The sequence below is a fragment of the Mastigoproctus giganteus genome, chromosome 12, assembly GCF_048544385.1.
Source record: "Mastigoproctus giganteus isolate SK-2022 chromosome 12, ASM4854438v1, whole genome shotgun sequence".
NCBI lineage: Eukaryota > Metazoa > Arthropoda > Arachnida > Uropygi > Thelyphonidae > Mastigoproctus > Mastigoproctus giganteus.
The window spans coordinates 169,570,784-169,589,109 of record NC_143586.1 but is presented as its reverse complement, the minus strand read 5'-3'; positions in this window follow the sequence as shown (position 1 = coordinate 169,589,109).

Genomic DNA, 18,326 nt, shown 5'->3' with positions numbered 1-18,326 from the left:
AAATAATATGTTTTCTTTTTTTTTAATGCTATATGATGATATGCTCAGTGATTCCCCAGAACTCTTCTTTAGTCACCGACCCCACTGGAAATTCCGGGGGCCATGATTGCATTTAAGAAGCACTGAAACATTTCTGCGAAGGTGACGGCACTTTCCATTGTGATGTCAACACAATCTCGCGCACAAGTTTGGATGAATTATGTAACAGATGGCAAATGAAATCTTCGAAATACGACCACACCTTTACGAGTGTCGCAACGTTTATGAGAAGTGCGTCTTACCACTGTGCTGTGACGGAAGATGAGAGGGAGGCCACCACATGCGAGTGGGGGCAAAGTTCGTCCTGATTGGAGTAGCAAAAATGAGAGGAGTTTCTTATAAACCAAATTACTGATGACAATAATGAATAGCCATAATGCACGTCGGAAGAGGGCATTCCACTCCTTTCAGATTTTATACTTCTTATTACTTCATGACTCTTGCTAGACAGACACCGACCCTTTCATAACTAGGTGTCCCCTCATTAGAAAAAAATTCTAGGGCCATTCGTGCATCTGTACAGACAAATGGAGTGCGCCAATATATCAAATTACATTTATTTATGGATGACTTTCATTACCCAGATATTAGCTGGAATTTGTGGGTTGGTCATTCACTTAGCAGCGGTACATTTATGAACTTCCTAGATCACTTCTCAGAGTTTGCTTTCCTTTCGAGATGCAACAAGGCGAAGCAACGTTCTTGCGATATCGCTAGAATTCACCGACAATAAAAATCTGCAGATAAAGTGTATACCTTAAAAATGAGGATACCTTAAAATTTCACTGTCACGTTTGCTTTTTTTGAGGAAGTTAACTTTTAGTTTTACTGGTTTATTAAGAAATCACTTAACAAACTTTAAAGAACCCTGAGCCCTTGTAGGTAGTCAAGATGAATAATTACAGTCTTCCCCATACCGAGTGGAAAAGACCTGAGTTCGAAGGCCGTCAATAATATGGGGTCCTTTTCACAATATGGCTGAGTTAGTGGGTTTTGAGCGAGGGTAGCATGGTTTCTTTCTCTCGAAAATTTGGTTTTTTCGTCCAGCAAACAGAAAATCGACCACAGAACACAAGCAATTTACAGATATAATATAAACGGTGCAATATGGCCTAAATTGTAGATGCACCTACTACAACAACAAAACCTGAATTTTTATGAAATTTAAATGTTTGACCATCAAGTTCCGCTTATACGTTGTTCCCCTGGCTTCTCTCATAAGTATCCAGTAGGAACGACAAGCATGTTCGGGCTCCACCTATCTTCACACTGTTTTTTTGTGCAAGAATTGAGTCAGTGAAATTTTTATTGGTTCACTTTCACAACCACAGTTGCGTTAGTTGGGGAGAATTGCACCGTTTTTTTTTCCTTCCGGATTTGGTTTCCATCTGGAAAACGCTCGGATAATATAAGTAATTTAGAGGCATAATAACAACAACGCCCCATAGCATGAAATAAAGACAAAACAACATGTCACCATCACGAGTTTATCACGGTACAAACCGATAACGGACGAGTACCTTCACTCCAGCCAGTTTCACGTCAAGCACGACAATGTTGTCTGAGATTCTTATTAGGGCGAATCGATGTAGTACAATTGAAGATATGTCACCGAGCTGGCACCACCACCCCTCGAGGATGCGCAGTTCATATAATCAACGTCCTCCCCACACCGGGTTGAAGAGTTCGAATCCGTCAATGATGCGAGGAATTTTTATAGTTTTTTTTTTTTTTTTTTTCACAACTGACTTAGTTAGTCTCAGGCGAAGACAGGGTTTTTTCTCCCGAAAACTCAGGTTTTTCATCCAGCAAACAGCAAATCGACTACAGAATGCACGCAATTCACAAACATATTATATGCGATGCAATATGGTCGAAGTCGCTGATGCATCTAAACCCCAAAATAAACTTCCATTTGAGGAGTGTACAGGAAACAATGAATTCTCTTACAGACGGTCTTCAGTGAGTGACACAGCTGTTGTTTTCTATTAGACCATTGTTTTCTATTAGACCTCAGGTGGAGTGAATGGAAGTTTACCGCGTAAAAGGACTACTAGGGTTCACAAGACAACTAGAGAGCAAATAAAAACTTCGAGATTAAAAACAATCGAAAATGCTTTGAAGTGAAAGAAATTTAGAAATTTTGAAATTTTTCTTTCAAATTTCTTGAAAATTTGAAATTCTTGAATTGAAAATAGTGAAATTATTTCTACCTGTGTCCATAGTATCTGCTTTTTGGTAACAGTGATTTCTTATGGGAATTCTTTTCTTCCCCTTCCATATCTTAGTAGAAGCTCGATTCATCGACCTTTCCCCTATTCTAGAATACCAGCATTCCATCAACCTTCTAGAATTATCTGCCAGCATTCGGATACTATTCAAAAGCTATGAGAATGCCCACGTAACTGACAAATCTTGACTGATTACGCTGTTGTGGGTAACCTTATGGTGTATTTTACGATATATGGCACAATATGGCCTAAGTTGCTGATGCGCCTTAAAACTCCATAATAATAACAGCAGGCCTCACTCATGGATTAGCACAAGCTACCATTCACGAAATATAGGAAAGCTAAGGGAAGTAGATACTCAAATATCATTAACAGCTGCCAGTGGGATCGAGTCTGCAGCACCTGATGCGTTGTAAAACTGAAGGAAACATTCTTGGATGCGGTCCAAGAATGTGTTTCCTTCCTCCATTAACACGATCTTCCCGCAGCTCTTAAAATTTCGGAAAGTTTTCTTAACGGATGTTTCCGTTTGTATTCGTACTATTCCTTGATTCCCAGGATCTACTAGCGTGCCATTTCATGTGTTAAGCGGAAATAGTAGTGTCGGTACACTCAAAAGTCCTTCACTGTGATCAGCAAACTGACAACGAAAACAAGAGACCAGAAATTCTACCGAAGGCGTCATACTGTAGTGTATTTATTGTGGTGTATTTTTAAGTCTGGTAAAGTCGGAAAGAAATATGATCCGTACAGCAGGTGCAATGCACCTGAGCCCCAGAAATATGATGCACACGTGATACAGTGGGTGCAAGCACTTGAGCTCCAGAGTAACAAGCAAGTCCTCAATCCAGGAGGACTCCTCATTGTTTGTAACATTAATTCTAGCACCTATTGTCTTCTGATCTGCCCTGGGATCTGTGCTTTTCTGGCGCTTTCTCAAATGAGCACCACCGTGGTAATAAAATATGGAGAACTTGGATGTGCGGAAAAGCGTTAGTAACAGGGCAATTTAAAAATAGTTTTTGCTGATAAGTTAGCTAGGAGTGAAAAGAAATGGCAATGTCGAACGCCCGGATGTCTGCTTATTTTTATACCACTGGTGACGCATTTTTTGATTTTCTCAATTTCAACCACGCTCATCTTGTCTAAGCTGTTGTCGGGTTGTTTTGCGCATCAACCGGCTATAGTGCGCCAAGCACAAGGTTGAGTTGAATGTTTTGATATTTATAAATTCAGTTTGCTTTACGCGCGTTTGTGCCTTTTATCTGTCTTTTCTTTTTTTGTACTGGCTGTTTCGACTTTGGTTTCTTTAGTTAATTCACTTCTGTATTTTCTTGATAGAACTGATAAACTTATACCATCTGGTATAAATCTATCAGATTTCAGATATTCGTGACATTATATTTATCCCCTAATCTTTATTACTAGTAGGTACCATAATATTGGTTACAATCTATTGCTAGTTCATGCCCATCACGGCAACAGAGCCAGGGGCTAGGCATTCTCTTAGAATGTGCTCGACTCTTCGACAGTGGAAAGCTAATGCTAATATTTTTTGATTCGCTAATTAAAAAAAAAATAAATAAATAAAACATTTTTTTATTTGTATTTATTAAAATATCAGAATCCAGCATTGGATCAACGGGATCTACCGAAACTCTGCGAATCTCCTGCAGCTCAGCACTGCTCTTACGTTAGTTAGCACTGCTCAGCAATGCCCTTACGTCATACTAGTACAGTGCAGGGGTTCTTCTGAACCTCTGCAGTGCACCAGGTATTCATTTCAATTAGCCATACTACTTCTAACAGGGCACTTAATTGGATTTGTTTTGATATGTGCGAATTGGTTAAAATTTCTTCTTTACTGTGTGCTAATTTTGCACTGATTTTATCTTTTGTAAATATAGTTTCGAACTGACGCTGACGCTTTAAGATATCTCTTAGAGACAGAAACATATTGCTGAATGTTTTGTGAGGTCACTTACATCATTAATATTGGTGCGAAAGCCTTTCCATTGTATGAAGGAATCCATTATTTGGTTTTGTTGATTCTTTCGGGTTGTTTACGAAGGGCTGTGCTCTTATGTTTATCCGCTTTTGTTTTCTCTTTTTTGGGAAAGGTCTATCTGTATTCATTTCTTTGTCTGCAAAAAGGCCTAGTACTGATTCGTCTTGGTGTTTTTCATGTATTTCCACTTCATCATAAGAGTGGAGTGTGTTCCATGTCGTTGCTTTTTTATGCTAATTAGAGGCAGGTTGTTTGGTAAGATAGACGCAGGCATATCTGATGCTTTTCTTGTGCCTGAAATGAAGTAAGTAGTAGTTGTTTTGCCTTAAGTGAGAAGAATTTGCTTGGTGGGATTGTGACGTCTGAGTTCCCATACTTTTACTTCTGTGGTTATCTAGGATTCTAGATGAATGTTTATTTTCTTGGTCTCTTCGTATACAGTATTATGGTATTTTAGCACATGTCCCAATCAGGAATGTTCGGTAGCTGATCTTAAATTAGGGTTTTGGCTCTGCTCTGATATTGAACATTCCTGAATTGAGTCCACATTTATTTATTGTATTAGACGGAATGGGCCAACTTTTGGCGACCTGCCGTATTTACATCATATAGACAAAGCCTTAAAAAATAATAGTTTCTATGATGGCTACGTTCAGATTAGGTATGTTAATTTTCACAGATAAGTTTTTTTATTATAAGGTTCCTAGATACACGCAGGTACCTTTACAAACCCTTCATGGCATTAAGCCAGAGGTTATATCACTGAGATATCACATAGATTTTGTCAAGGGTATATAGATGACTGTAGTTAATGTAATAATTAACTACAGTACTGATTTTAAATTCTGAGTAAGTTCTTGTAACGATCATGTCCACATCAGGAATATAATACTCAGAAATAAGATGACAAATTGTAGAAGTAGTTGCAAAAGAGGGATGATGTACCGTCTCCATCTGCAGCACAAGGGACCGTCCGAAGCCCTACTGTCCAAACTACTTGAATTTGGGCACAGGTTCCAGTCGACGTTGTGCAAATATGAATCTGCAGTATAAAAATTACACAGGTATGCAGGCAAGTTGCTGCAATAGCCAGAATCCAGCTGTAATCTGTTATCCGCCTGTCCACCCCCGCCAAAATAAATTTCTTTGTGACTTTGTTTCCTGCCCTCGACCTTCACATTTATGACAGACAGGTACCTAGCCTTGAATCCGATGACTCACTGGAGTGGAATGGGGAAATCAAGAGGAAAGCATTGGGACTGCTACATGATTGCATCTTTCTCCGATACTGACAAATGGTGCCCCAGCATGGGTATCATGCGTGTTCTGCAAACCAATTGTTAGAAAGTTGCTTTTCATTCAACGCACACTGCTTTTAAAAATTGTGTAGACGTGTCGAACAGTGTCAACTGAAACGCTGAAAGTTACCTATGGAACACTACCAACTCATTTACTCTTAGTATACAAAAGCATGTGTTTTCACTTGCGGTGGGGATATCCGTACAAGATACTTGGAATCCACACCTGGCACAAAAGGGTTAGTGCAAGTCTTGGATGCAAGAGCGGTACCACCTAGTGACCAATATAAAAGGTTAGTAAAAATGAATGGGTGAAAGATAGTTGTCTTTCCTTTCTGGTTTACTAAAAGTAAAGTATTCGGACTTCTAGGCGCGCTAGTCACTAAAGTTTCGCTGTAGTCACTAATCTCGTTTGACAAATGGGAACCTGTTGCCTAAGTACATCTGAAATACAAAAGCAATTTGTGACAGTGGCTGCACAGCGTCAAGCGATGGACGAAATTGACGTGCAACTCTGAAAAATTTTGCAGAACGTTCTAATGGAAAAAAGGTTGTCGTGAGCTAACTACTGGCAGTCATAATTTCGTTAAACAGAGTATACACGATGGAAGAAGAAAGCTTTTACCTACATTCCGAGGAAATTAGAAGAGGTGAATAAAGCTACAAAGTGGAAGCCATGGGCAGGTGCACTTTGACTTCAAAATTGATTTAGGAAGTAATGAGATGTTAAAAACTGTTTGGTGCCTGTGGGGGGGCAAGGTCATGGCATACTGCCTATTATAGTACTGCTTGGCCTGTACATTTATGAATGCAATACTGGGTGACTGATGTTTCAAGTCTCACTAGTTCAATTATGGCCATATCTCAAAGCACATTAACTGCCAGAGATGGCTTTCATCAAAAATGTTTCAAAGTATGTGTTAATAAATGAAATTGAGATGGTATGGCAGCGTAAGACTCGCATTGAGGACTGAAGCGAATGAAATCCTCAAGAACATATTTGATTTCTACAGAATGGGTTGTGCACGTTTGTGCTGAATAAATATTGCACATTTGTTTAATTTTCTGGAGCCTATTTCAAAGTTGTAACTTCTCTGGAATTTATCTGGTTTTTCTATACGACGATATATCATTAAGATTTTAGAATCGCAATTGCAGCCAAAGGTGAGAAAACACCCACCAAAATTATAATTTCGAGTCTGGATACAAAGCTCTTAGAGATTCTCAAAGTGACACGAAAATGACTAATACACAAATTTAAACAAGAATCAAGAACTAATAACTTCTGATAGATTTAATGAAACTAGTACACGCTCTGTATTACTAGGTCAATTTACCTTTCGGATGTTTTTAACTTGAGAGAAAACCTACATCGAGCTGACGCCAGGACTATTAATCATGTCTTCTGTGATACGGCTCCCAATTCCAATATAATGTTCCAAAAGCGAAAAAAGATAAATGTCAGGAACCTGCTGACTGTTTAGAACTTTGGAGGATGATTTCAACTCAAGAGGACATCATTTACGTAGTCTTCAATGGTTTTGAAACGTGTAGTGTTTTACTGATATTATATGCATAAACAGATTGCACTGTGGACAGAAAAATTGAGACGGAAAAGGGTCCTTAAATGTCCTCGTGGGTATTTAAGGTAAGTTGGTAGAATCGTCATCCTCGCCCACATCGAGTGGAAAAGACCTGAGTTCTAATCCCGTCGATGACGTGAGAAATTTTGACGACCTTTTTTACAACATGGTTGAATTTGTCGGTTTCGGGGGATGGTAGCGTGTTTTTTTTTTTTTGTCCCGGAAACACAGGCAAACACATCGTCCAGCAAACAGAAAATTGGCTACAGAACGCATGCAATTCACAATATACGTATATGACCACTCAATATACGCAATATGACCTTAGTCGCTGATGAGCCTACAACCCTACAAAAACAAACCAACAAGCTCCTTAAACACTGTACACTGTGCCAATGCAGATATCACAAACGGCAAAAACACTGCTCGACAAAATTAACAGAACAAAATGTTTTTCATGAATATTTTATTGTGAACAATGTCGACGAAAGGCGAATATTTGATACAATGAGCATCTTGGTATGCAAACTTCGAGTATCCAAAAGAACTAGATCTAGAAAAGAACCTTACAGAGCCACACATTATGCAAATTATTCATGCCTATAAAACCAAGGGTTGCGACCACATCATTTCACTTCCATGTTTTGGCTTGCTCAGTGGGATAGCCACATCTCCAGTACTCAGGACGGCAAGTTATCGTCATTAAGATGATTTTGAAATGGCGGGCTGTTGGATGACTTGAAGCCGAAGGTGAAGGTGAAGGTGGCATGTTGGCTCAATGTGTCACGCAGTGTCGGCTCGGTACTATGGAAACAGTTTCAGGAGACAGGAACCATTACAAGAAGAGCAGGCTAAGGTCACCCTAGGGCTACATCAACCAGAACAGACCGCTATCTGGCTTTAACAGCATGACGAAACCCTACGATGTCCTGTCATGGTTCTTGAGGTTGCCGCGGCCTCAGGTGAAAACATTTCCAACAAGACTGTATTAAGAAGGCTCAATTCAATTGCACAGACTCTATACAAGGAAGCCAGTGGTTTGTATCCCAGTAATCCCAAGCCACCGCAGAGCTCGTCGAAACTAGTGCCATGAACATGTGACTTGGAGCTACAGTTCTGTTCTATGATGAGTCCCGTTTTAGCCTGTCAAACAGATTCTACACGTTATTTCATCTGGAGGCAACGAAGAATGCGGTACCACCCTTCCAACATCAGAGAAAGTGGAGACGATGTTCTCGTGTGGGAAACGGCCGCACTTCTCTTCTTATTTTTGATAGGGATACCGTAACTGCGCAGAGATATCGAGAACAGATCCTCGAACCCTATGTGCAACTTTTTAGGGGTGCAGTTAGCTCAGATTTTCTTTTCATGCACGACAACACCACTGCACATAGAACGAACTCACGTGGTGGAGTTCTTGAATCTTGAAACTGAAGATATCCAACGACTTCCGTGGCCAGCACGATCAGCAGACTTATATCTTATTTCAAGTCTTTTTTAAGTCTTATTTCAAATAAGACTTTTCCATATGGTGCAGAGTCATCACAGCATTGTACTAGTCGTGATACTTAGGAACCAACCGTTCACGTATTAGGTGATGAATAATTTTTATTTTCAACTGGTATTTACTTGGATATTTAATTATTTCGATGTCTCGCTAATGGATCTTAATAGGAATGAAATGGAAGGACAGGAAACAACAAATTCGTTTTGTTTTTAATGTTGTTTATTGTTAATTATTTTATTCGAGAGAGTGCTTCTGAAACATACGCTCTTTGTTACAACTTGATCTTATTAAATAAAGGGATACTTAATTAGAACTGGCCAGTACACATTTTTAATGTAACATTTGTAATTTCGACGTTGACACTTATGTCGTCACTCTTACGTAAATCAATGCCCTTTGGCCCAGCTTTCTTACACAGTAATGACCTAACGTTGCTGATCTAGTAGCCTGATTTTGCACTACTACAAGAAAGAAAGAAAACTGTGTATCATCAAATATACTGGCAGATGACAGGCAATAACAGACTTGTTTGTTCTAAAGCACTGTTTCCCAACGCATGGCTCTTGAACCTCCTGGGGGTTCACCCGAAAATGTAATGTCAGATGTTTTCCGTACGTCAACATTTCAAAGCTTCAAACCGCAGCCACATTACCGGATTGAACGAGATTATAAAGTCATATTAAGCGAGGGTTTCATGTTTTTATTTTTACAGGGAAGTGGCTGTTTGCGGAAACTAGTCTATAGCAAATACACATTTAATAGAAGGAAGAAAACCGATCGAATAAACAAAATGCCCGTTGGAAACCAATTCTGGAAAGCAGCTTTATTTTTAGGACCATAATTCTGAATTGGTTAAGCTGTGGCTCTTCTGAAGATTGAATTAAGCATTATTTATGGTAATAGTTTCTCTAAGAAATCGTAGGTGCGAATTAACCGCTTAAAGAATTGAACTTATCTTAGTGTCTAGAAACGAAGTTTTTAACCGACGTTGAGTTTAAAGAGTAATCCTTTGACCAGTTCGGTTCACTATGTTTTAACACATTTACCCCCTCTCCACTGGATAACTCCTGCTGAGTTATTCCCCCCGAAGTTTAAAAATCGTATAAAAGTGAATGAACCAGGAAATTATCATTACTTCCTTTTCGCACTGTTACCAACGGTCTTTCAGGAATAGGAAATATATCCTCTCTATGCCCTTGTTTAAAAATCGGAAAGCTAATAATTAAACAGTGCGTAAAGGAAAGCAATGATAATTTCCTGGTTCATTCACTTTTTTTCGATTTTTTTTAAAACAAGGGAATGGGAGGATATATCTCCACATTTGGTGCGTCTACCTCAGTAAGATGTTGGAAATGATTTGGACATTTACCAAAGCGAATTGGTAAATTCCAGGATTTATCGGATTTCGGGATTTTTACAGTAGGTAGGCAGGGTAGGCAGCAGCCATTATCAATCCACTACAGGATGGAAGCCTCCTCAACAATTCATGTTGAGGGAAATGGACCATAATCTGCCACGCTGGTCCAGTGCGGGTTGGCAGATCGACCGTATTTAGCAGTCAGGGGCTTGAACCCCGGTCTACTCAAAGAACACTCCCACTCCTGAACAGTCGGCTACGTAGACAGGCTTTACAGTAATATATATTAAATACCATGCAGTTTAGCAGAACTCAGCAGATTTTTTTTGACTACGCTAAGCATGAAATGGAAAACCAGCCCAATGTTTGAATATGTTTTTTATTGGTGAAACCAGTTATTATTATTTATTTTTTTTTTTAACCTTCTGAATCTGTTCAGATATTTCCTTTGCCAGGATGATGCCATTGCCAAGCAGCAACCACATAGGGGCGCTCTGTCCTTATGACTTTGTTCCTGTCATTCCCGTATTCCTCAATTGTACCTTCTCTATGCCGATGGATGATAATTAAATATATGTTCAGGGCTAGAAACAAAATCAACGACTGACCGATCCATTCCTTACAAGAAATGCTGGAAAACAGCAACATTTAACAAATTCGAGTTGTAAGTAACGTACTGAAGATGAGTTCTCTAAAAGTAGATCACAGCACGTTCGGCACCGTGACCTTAAAGGAGAAATTATCAATGTCTCTTCACATAGACAGTGATAATTTCATTTATTCCCAAGAACGAAATACAAATGTTAAGGAGGCTTTTTGAATAAACATGGTTACGTGATCCTGTATTATAAACGGGTTCAAGAGCACACTTCCAAGTTTGTAACTTCAAGGAAATGTAAGGTCTGTTTATAACAGTTGACCTTCTGTGCTTCTGTCTCATCAAGGAAGTGAGATTAGTTGAAGAAAGAGCGTAGAATTTTGCATTATCTGGCGTGGTGGCCAATTTTGAATAATTCAGGGTGTGTCTTTCGGGAAATACTCCTACCCGCTGAGATGCTACAGAAGGACGAAAATGAATTGAAATTAAGGTTGAAGAAGGAAGGAATTGAATAATAAATGTGATTCTTAAGAAACAGTTGTATTTTGAAATGTTAATGTAAAGCAGGGGAAAATTTAATATAAATTGTCATTTTTTAAGGTAATCTATTATAATAATATATTAACGGGCTCCAAAACAAGTAACTAATGCAGATCACATTGAGAGATTAAGAGGTTCAAATGAGTGATAGTACAGTAATAGTATTCGCCATATAGTTCAAGCAAGCCACAGGCTTTTGCTGCTCTGGCAAAAAAAAAGTAATAATAAAATAAAATAAATAAATAAATAATCAATCAAGTAGATAAGAAAACACAAATTATATGCTTCTCTTTTCACACACACACTAAAAAACACACCAAATTATGATATTAGGGTCCCTTGTAAATGATTACGTCTACCTATATTTATTTTGTCTGTAAATTGCGTGTGTTCTCTGGTCGATTTGCCTGTTTGCTGGACGAAAAAAACCCAGGTCTGGGGAAAAAAACCTTGCTATCTACACCTGAGATAACTCAGCCACGGTGTGAAAAAATCCCACTAAAGTTCTTCGCGTCATCGGTTGGAAAAGGCCCGGATTCGGGTCCACCCGGTGTGGGGAAGGACGGTGACGATACCACTGTGCTACCGCGCAGACTACATTCTCACACAGGTATGTATCAAGTAGACCTTTGGATTTATTCAAACCGTCAATTGCCCTCTACCTGCGAGGGCAACTTCCTCCAGCTATCAACGACTCGCTGGCTGATAACGTAAACAGATTTGAAATTAAAGAGGGAGTAGGTCTTACGAAGGTGAAGGTTTTTGTGTTATATCTTAATCCAATTCTACTTTCAATTTAGCCAGATTCACTATCTCTGCCCCTTTAGAAGGAAACTTATTCCAATAACTTGACACCCGCCGTTCGTAGGTGAACTTCATGAGATCAAGTCTTCTGTTGTTCTTTGAAATTTTATATTTGAGTTCCTTGGTTTGTGTCTCACCTGCAAGGAAGAAGAGACTATCCTCATTCATTTTACCCTTCAGTGTTTATACAACTCATTCAGATCTCCCCCAGGTACCTAGTTAACACACTTTGCAGACCACACCTTCTAAGCCTCTCTTCATATGTGTATGTATTTCCCTGATCGCCCTTCTTTGAAACCCTTTGCCGAAGTTTTGTCTTTTTTCAGGTGTGGTCTCTAGATCTGAATACAATATTCCAAATGCGGTCTAACCCTTACCTTGTATAGAAGAATAAAACATGGAACCAGGACATTCTACGCCTTCCTTCCTAGTCTCCTTTTACACTGCATAAAAAATTTTGTGTCGGAATGAATCGTAACACCTAAGTCTTCTTTGTCTTGAATCACTTTTAGCTCCTCTCCCCATGACTTATACTTAACTCCAGGATTTCTGTTTTACAAATGCATACATTAAAATATCATTTTTTTAGCAATATGTAATCAATTCAAGTCTTTTTGAAGCATCATGCCTGGCTCAAATTGTTAACAACCTTTAAATCATCAGCAAACTTTATATACCCTCATCAATATCATTTATGGAAAATAAGAAATAGGAGGGAACCCAATAACAAACCCCCGAAGGATCCCACTTGCTTCACTTATCCAACCTGAAAACTGACTATTTATGACAACCTTCTGTTACCTAACATAATTTGGCGTATGATCTTACCAGTAATTTAACTTCTTCCTAAAATGGCAGCTTCCATATCTGTTACTGAAGCTATTGATACTACCAAGAAACCTTGGTAGTATCAATAGCCTACAACGACTTTTTGACTCTTTCCTATGGAATTACTCTGGCATTGCAAACTTTTACTGTTTCTGGGCTCAGTGGACTTCCAGGCCCATAAGTGTCCAACCCTTCATTCCTTCCCCGCCTTCCTCATCTGGAGGACGCTTTCTTTCTTCGTCCTTCCATCTTATCCACTTTGACTCCAATTCTTCGGCTATCACCCTTGCTCATCTTTTCTTTCTTTTTTCCTCTTTTCTTTCTTTCTTTTTTTTTTTTTTTTTTTTTTTTTTGCGAATTGGACTTCGTCCAGGAAGCTCAGACGACCCTGGCGGAGTTCAGCCAGAGAATAATGGGTAGCCTGGCTTACCTCCTAGTGGTGGTGACGGGCGACGTTGGGTCCCACTAGGGGCCCTGAGTCCAAGTATCCAGGAAACAACAGAACCAACACAATACTATACATATACAACATACCACACACTTCTGGCATTTACAGAGTTCTGTATATTTCACAAGAGTCCTGATGGCGAAGTTATGAGAGACCACCGGCGGTGCCTTATCCTAAATACTATGCCACTATGTCCAGCTTTCCATGAACAGTATCAACAGCGTCTGTAATAGTAAGCCCTGCTACTTTACTATAAAGTGGTATTCCTTCCCATAGTCTCATTCGCGGCCATAGCTTGGTTCCACAGAGTGGTAATTGTTAAAATGAAGCAAAAACTCAACTAAATCCAGAGGGCTATGCTACTAGCAACACATCGCATCTGCCGAACGGTGTCCACTGCGGCAATCCAGGTTATTGCTGGGACTCTGCCTTTAGACCTATACGTAATATTTAGAGGATTATGCTTCAGGCTCAAAAAAGGAATACCACCTCCATCATGGATATAGACCTATCGCTGAACGATGATAATAAAAGGGAAAAAGCTCGATGCTTTAAAGAGCTAATAAATGTCTGGCAAACAAGGTGGGACAATTCAACTGTTGGCACTGTAACCAGAAATTTCCTACCTGATGTCTCCTTTGTGATGTCGAAGAAGGTTAGCTCATGGTTTACAATTAGTCTGGAAATATCGTATCTTATTACTGGGCATGGATCCCTTAACGAAAAACTCCACCAACTAGGCCTGTTAAACACTGACCTCTGTTTCTGTGGAGCAAAAGAAAACTGGCAACATCTTCTCCACGAATGTGCCTGCTATGAAGATATTAGGAATGAGCTGCGAAGTGAAGTCCCATCCTTCAGCATAAATCGAGTTGACCAACTTGTTCTGACCCCACATCACTTGTCTGCACTCCAGGCTTTTGCAGCTGCTGTCTTTGCCAGAAGGAAAGATATGCTTTCAACTAATGCGGTAGCAACATAACCTCAAGCACCTATCAAAGATCAACCTATTGACCTTTTCAGGCATATTATTATTCTATTTTATTTTTATTTTTTATTTATAATTTTTCCTTTCCTCATCTCTTTTTTTTTTTTTTCTTCATCACTTTTCTTTTTTCTTTTTTTTTCTTCTTTCTTCCTTTTTAATATCTATATATTTTTTTCTTTATTTTATTTAATTTATTTATTATATATTCTTTTCTTATATTTATTATTTGTTTTCTTTTATTATTATTATTTATTATTTTTTTTTATCAAAACCTGCACCACGGGTGAATGTTTTTTTTTTTTTTTTTTTTGCTGAAGTCCCTCTGGAATGGGCCCCCAGAGGATCCTGGCCCACCTGCTGGCAACACCAGGTGAGTCAGAGTCTCTTTCGAGACGTTACGTGATATACTGGAACTGGCCCACCTTCTCGTGGTGTAGACGAGTACCTAGAATCACCTGTCCAGGTGACTGATGCTTCTGGGTAGCCAAGCGGCCAGAACAGAACAACAGAACACACACATAATACACACAAACCGACGTCACACATATCTGGCCCATTTGTAGTGATACTGTTCTTCACAGAGATACGAGGCGGAGTTGAACGAATGTTCTAGGTGCCGCCCTTTACATATACACATGTCCACATGTCCACATGTAATAGTAAGCCCAAATTACATCAGCATTAGCTGATTTAATCAAAAGCTCAAAGTAATTTAATTTGTTTGCTTTACTCATGTCGTTATTGTATAGGTAAATTAAATTTTGTACTATTTTACTGCTGTTTATTGAAAGGATGCACAAGTTATAGTTTAGTTATAATTATTTATAAATATTTTAAAAAAAAATTACGCTTCATTCGCCCATCCTTCCAATAATTCGACCAATCCATTAAATTTATTTGCATTACCTCCAACACCAATCGGTGCAAGTTTATTCCAGCCATAAATTATTCTCTACACTCGTGGCACAGATTGTAGGATTGCCGTCCTCCCCACACCGGTGGAAAAGACCTGAGTTCGAGTTTTCACAATGTGACTGAGTTAGTCGGTCTCAAGCAAGGGTAGCATGGTTTTTCCTCCCGAAACCTCGGTTTTTTCGTCCAGAAAATAGAAAACCGACCTCGCACAATTTACAGACAATATACACGGAGAAACATGGCCTTAGTTGCCGATGCTCTTGAAAACCCAAGTACAATCAACCAACCAATTATTCTCTGGAACAAATTTTACTACAAAGAATAACGTGGTTATATCTTCTATACTTCTATACTCGTGTATAGAAGTATAGAAGATATAACATATCTTATATCTTCTATACTCGTGTAGAAATAAAACCCTGCAACAATCAACCAACCATCGTATAAGAATCATACCATCGAATTTCAAATTTCGTCCGCAACACTTTTTGAATTTAAATTTACTCCTTGTATGTCATCCAAGAAGAGTAAGGTTTCATCTTCATTCAGTTTACTTGACCCATTTGAAACATTAAATATTTCAGATCTTCTCGCAGGTGAGGATCAGATCAGATCTCCTTGCACAAGAACTGAATTCTTTCTTGGTAAGAGTATATTTTTGCGCTTCCAACTAATCTTGTTGCTCTTTGCTCTTCTCTGCAACCCTTCAAACAAGTTTGCGTACTTCCTAAAATGAGGCTCCAAACCTGTACGCGGTATACAAGCTGTGGGCAAAACTCCTGTATATTATTGGCTGAACTGTTCTAGCAGCTTGGCTGCGCTGCACAGAGAGGTTTTTTTGGTCCACCCATGGGGAGGGGAACTCGCGCGTCCCCCTCTCCCAAAAAAAAATTCTCGTGAGCTATTGTCTGAGGGTGATATGATGTTTTCGCTCATGTTTTATTCCAATTATAAAGTCAACGAACAGGAAAAGAATAAGCATTAAAAAGTTTACTTTTTCCACCATATTTTGATGAGATAAGCACACAAGTAAGCTGTATTAAATGTGGCCACACACAAAAGGATAACGAAAGAATGCATTTCTGCGTATTAAGCAGAACATGAATTGGGTTGAAGATTTTTGGATAGTTTCTTGGAAAAGAGTAAACGACACGCACATAACGCTAACTCAGCTCAAATCCTATAATGCTAACTCAATAAAAACTTGAGATGTAACGCTATACGATGACGTACTTACAAAATTCCTGACCACTCATGTTTTATAGTAACTTTTTTCATAAACTAACTGTGTAGGTCACAACACGTTGATAACATGAGGCCATTAACTCCTAAGTTCAAAAATAATGTCAAAGGGCTAAAAAATTATCGGTTGAAGAGTAGTTAATGCGTATAATTCTCTCTAACCGCGAATACAAATGTTCAGGAGTACATAGTAAATGTTACTTCCTGAAAGAATTGCCACAAGATAGTAACACGGGAACTATATAGAAAATAATTTCCTTTACATATCTTCAAAAACACCAACTGGTTGGTTGGTTGTTGCAGGGTTTTAGGCGCATCAGCAACTTAGGCGATATTGCGCCATAGATAATGTCTGCAAATTGCCTGTGTTCTATGGTCGATTTGCTGTTTGCTGGACGAAAAACACAAGTTTCTGGGAGAAAAAAACCATGCTAATATCGCCTCAGATAGACTAATTTAGCCACGTTGTAGAGAAGACCCATAAAAATGGAGAAAATGAAAAACCCGAGTTTCTGGGAGAAAAAGCCATGCTGCTTTCGCCTGAGATAGACTAACTTAGCCTCGTTGTGGAGAAAATCCATAAAAATTCCTCGCGTCATTAACGGAATTCGAACTGCAGTCAGGGGAACGGATATACGTGCAGAAGCCCATCTGACATAAACGAATGCATTATAAGTTTTTGCAATTTTTTTTTCACACTGTAGACAAGTTAGTTGGTCTTGGATAGAGAGAGAAGTTTCTCTCCTAAAAATTTGCATTTTCATCATGCGTATATACACACAGTTTATATACCAATGCATCAAAATCTTAATTGTCTCTGGGTAAAATCTAAAACAACCATTAAATAGCATGTCGCTCTCCTTTTGGCGTTTATTACACACTCCAACAAAGAATGATAGACTGCACTGGATACAGTACTTCATTCCTCCTGCAGACCAATGACGAGTTGAGATACTGATGTGGAAGGTGATGGTGTGACCCTCACCCGACGTTCCAGTATATCCCGTAGGCATTCCATAGGGTTCAAATTGGCACTCTGCGCCGGTCATTCCAACTTTTGTACATTCGTGCCATTGAACCAATTTCGAAGAGCACCGGGGATACTGCATGATCATTCTCCTGTTGAAACAAACAGTGAGTTTCTGTTTCAAAGAAAGAACTGTCACATCGTAGGGAGCATAGAACTGCTTTAAATGGTAAGATAAGCGTCGGTATTCGTGGTTCCCTGCACCACCACCACCACCACCACTGAAGGTCCTAGGCGTTACCATGAAAAACAGCATAAATCAACCCCCTCCGAACTTCATCATTGGCACAATGCATTCCGGCAGCAGATTATTCTGATATCCTCCACATTCATCTGTCTGATCGTAATAAAATATAAAATGCTGCAAGATTTACCACTCCACAGAACCGAGTTCGGAACTCCATAGAACTGAGTTGCAGAATCCGTTGCATCCTGCAATGCGAGACCGCTGATTACTCTTGATGCTCAGCTTATGCTGCATCTTTCCAATGAAAACCGAGGCTGCGCAATTGCACATGTAAGGAGTTTGTATTTGTACAGACTGCAATCTCTCGACGCCTTAAACTCCTGGTTTTTATGCAGGGATCACTAAGGAGAGTGTTGTTCTACCCTTCCCGAATGTCCTCTGGTCACCCTGGTGTGAGCTTCAATGGTCCTCATTTGCACTTCCATTTCATGATAAAATCGCTGACTGTGGATCTTGGATGGTGTAGACTGTCAGAAATTGCACGAATAGATAAGCTGATAGAATAGATAAGCCGAATAGTTTTTGTGATATCCGACAATAACATCTATTTTGTTTGGTTTTTTTTTTTTTTTTAGGAGCATTAGCAGCTAAGGCCATATTGTTCCGGGGATATGCGGTGGTCATTCCTTGACCTTTCCGCATCCTCCGTATTTGGTGGTCACGGGT